Here is a 3,788-nt window from a genome sequence, read left to right as displayed (position 1 = left end):
TTAGAAGTGTATAATTAAATAATTATAGAGCTATCTACACACTGATAAATCCATCAAATCTTGGATAATTCATTAACATACAAAATACCAGGGCACAGAAGGAACTAAAACCCACTTCTTTTGTTACACATACGATTCAAATATTCAATCTAAAAAAAAATACAATCACTTTCTTTCTCTTCTACATTTGCATGTTGATACACTTATTAAAATATTTCTGTATAATCATGTTTGGTCTTACTATTTCAAGTCAGGTTTGAAACCTCAAAACCAGCCATCCAGTCAAAACATAATGAAAAAGATTATCTCTTCTCCACTTCCCTAACCCCAATAACTATGAAGTCATTTTTATGACATGACTCCAAACACCGGATTGTGACGGCAAATGCTAGGTCCAATTTCTTCATAATCATTTTTAGTGTGGCATACTTGGTGGAACTCCGGCATGGAAGCCAGCATTGATCCTCCAAATCAAACTGCATATGGCTGCATATGGTGTGTAACGACTTGTACATCAATAGATTTTGGCTTCAATCTACTGCCACTCAATTCCTTACTTAATTTCAGCCAGGCATCTACATACAGTTCTTTTCAAATCTCTTTGCAAGTGATATCCAAAGTCACTGAACATGCTTGAACCTACAGAGAGGACCATATTCTTATAGAGAGGCCGTCTGACATCAATAGGACAATTCTGAATTACTTCACATACAATTTCTGAGATAGGTTATGTAAAGTCTGGATTGGCAAACTCTGGATGAAAAAAAGATTTCAAATCCCAAAAATCTCTCAGAAACAACACCAATGGAAAATTCTTTCTTTGAGATATCATTGATTCTGGTATACTGCTTAATCCATTTTGACCCATCTGTGTCATACTTGTTAAATTCCTTTACTAAATCTGGGCAGACATAACTATAGTGCTCCTTTATTGTCTTAGCAGTTTCCAGGGATTGTTTTCGAGGGATTCCTACTTCTCGGTCTCTCAGCAGTTGCGGAATAAAATATGTTATATTTCGTCCTGGGATTGGAATGTGTTTAATACAGTTGGCAATCAAATACCCTTCAGCCATAGCAATGACATGAGTGACACCATCTCCACTGTCTATTACTGTACCTGTAAACGTCCGTCCTCCTACGTGTCTGGAGGTCCAAGATGCAGCTAAGGCAAGAACAGCCTGCACAGCAATGTACAAGCCCGGAACACTGAAGGACTCAAACATTACTTCAGCAGTATATTCCCTGTTTTCTGGAGTATTCAGTCGAGGTTCAGACAAAATAAAATAACGGTCTTCAGTTTCTGCCCTTAAATATTTAGGATGACTTGCTCCATAAACCTTTTTGTCAGGTCCAACTTCAACTATACCATGGTGGATTGGCCACTTTGTTGCATATGTAGGTTTTTTCTACTGCTTCATCACCAATGAAGAAGTCTTGGTCATCAATACCTTTCATCACCCTCCTTTGAGATTGATCACCCACTTTTGGTGACTCCTTAGTAGCAATACAGGAAAGGATGATCAACTGTGGTTCTATATTTCTGGCATATCCTAGTTTTGTATACCCCATGCTACAGTCCACCACACAGGCCTGCAGCCCTCCCACCATTTCCCTCCTTGCCTGCTTCTGCTGCCGCCACCGTCTGCTCCATGCTGCTAGGGGACAGAGATTGGTGGTGGGAGACAGGGGCTATCTGACTGACCATACACAGCTGGGCCGCCCTCACCATTTGATAGGTAGCCAGGAAGCCCAAGCAGTAGCAAGAAAGCAGCAAGCTCAGTCGGCAGCCATCACTTCTGCAACCCAGGCAGGCAGGTAGTCCTCTTTTTTGGGTATCTATATCTCAAATATTTTTTCTCTGAATGCAGTTACCTTTTTATTCTCTTAATTCATTTTGATAAAGAGAAGTTCTTAAATTTAGTGGAGTCTAATTTATCAATCTCTTCCTTTATGGTTAGTGCTTTTTATATCCTGTTTAAAAAATCTTTGCCCACCTCAAGATCATGAATGCATCCTCCTGGCTTTTTATTTCCTAGAAGGTGCTTTACCTTTCATATTTAGGTCTATGATCCAACTGAAATTAATGTTTGTATGTGATGCAAGGCAGGAGATAAGGGTCATTGTTTTTCCCATGCAGGCAGCCAATTGCTCCTACCACTTACTGAAAAGATCGCCCTTTTCTCTACTAAATCACAGCAGCAGCCTTTGCTGTAGTTAGCTGACCTGTGAGTCTGTTTCTGGGTTGCAGTGATGTTTGAGCTGAAACGTGAATGAAGTAAGTGAAGGAGGCAGCCATGGTGCTAAGGGAGACAGACTATTACAGGGCCTAGACTAGGGTGCGGCCTTTTCCTTGGGCAAAAATTTAAGGGGGCACTAAAAACCTCAGTAATTAAGGTAAGGAATATTTTAATGCAATATTAAAACATCAGAATAAATGTAGAAAATCCATTATAAACAATATATCAAAATTGTACATAAAGGCAGGATGGGTATTACTGACTTTTCCTTTTGTCTTGGTGGGTCCCATATGGCTTGACAAGGCACTGATGCATAGAGTGCTGAAGGTGGGATTGGGGAAGCAGCCAGGAGGAAGTGCCTAATCAGCTCTGCCTGAAGTAAGGGAGGTGGGCATCAGAGAAAGCTGCCCAGAGGAGGTGACATTTGTCCTGGTCTCAAAAGAAGAGTAGGTGCTTTCCAGGCAGTGCCTGGGGTAGGAGGGCATCCCAGGCAGAATACACTGTGAGCTCTGCCAACAGTGGGGAGGGAGAGATGGTGAGAGAAGAGGCTGGAAAGATGAGCAGAAACCAGATGGCGAAGGGCCTGTCATTCCAGCCTGAGAAGTACAGGCTTTGTTTTGAAGGTGAAGGGAAGCTATGGATGCTTTTGGTAGTGGAATTAGTACATGTGGTGTTTAGGAAGAGGTTAACCTCAGCAGGCCTCCTCCCTCTGCCGTATCCCTGTCTGCTTGAGAAATGGAATGGAAATTACTGTCAGAGTGCGACTTCCATGAAGGGGTGAGAGCTCCAGGGGAAGGAGCCCAGAGCCAAGGACCGTGAGGCTTCTACACCAGCCTTTAGTTCCCATGGGGACCTTATCTGGGTCATTGGCTCCTTTAGCTCTTGGCTTTCCAGCTGGATGTGGGACTTCTTCTCCATCCTCTTGGCAGGTGGCCAAACACTTCCATGCTTTCTCTACTTCCATGCCACCTTCCCTGAGAAGTGGGCTCTTCTCACCACCCATTGTCCTCTCCCTGCCTACCTGCCGCCTTAGCAGTCATAGTCTTTATGCCATGGAAATTTAAGGCTGAAAGGAGGTTTGTTCACAGACCATCTATGGTAGTGACTCTCAACTCTGCCTATCGATTGGAATCAGTTGGAAAACTTTATAAGTACTGATGCTTGGGTCCCACACACTGAGACTCTGATGTCTGAGGGATCTGGGCTGCGGCCTGGACATCTGGGGATTTCCAAGCTCCCCAGGAGATTCTAATGTGCAACCAAGGTCAAGGGCCTCTGATCCAGTGTTTCCCAAACATCACCAATAATGCCAGTGCCCTGGGATACTTGTTAAACCTACCCATTTTTGGACTCCACCCTAGAAGGGCCAGGGACAGGCTTCTTTCTGACTGGACTTAGGAGTAGAGTTCACAGCAGCTGGGTAACTCCCTTTTCCTCTTCTTCCTCTTCCTCCTCCTCCTTCTCCCACTCCTCTTACTCCCAGCCATGAGCCTCTGAACAAGCTGTGTGTGTTTGTGTGTGTGTGTGTGTGGTGCATGCTATGGGTGGAGG

At 43.7% G+C, this 3,788-nt stretch overlaps 1 pseudogene; it reads right to left on the bottom strand.

The window, feature by feature from the left end:
* Window positions 1–348: 348 nt before the first annotated feature.
* On the bottom strand, window positions 349–1,608 carry LOC745519 (actin-related protein 3-like; annotated as a pseudogene).
* Window positions 1,609–3,788: the final 2,180 nt, after the last annotated feature.

The sequence above is a fragment of the Pan troglodytes genome, chromosome X (assembly GCF_028858775.2).
Source record: "Pan troglodytes isolate AG18354 chromosome X, NHGRI_mPanTro3-v2.0_pri, whole genome shotgun sequence".
In the NCBI taxonomy this organism is placed as follows: Eukaryota; Metazoa; Chordata; class Mammalia; order Primates; family Hominidae; genus Pan; species Pan troglodytes.
The sequence above is the reverse complement of the archived record's forward strand: the minus strand, read 5'-3'. Positions and strand labels throughout refer to the sequence as shown.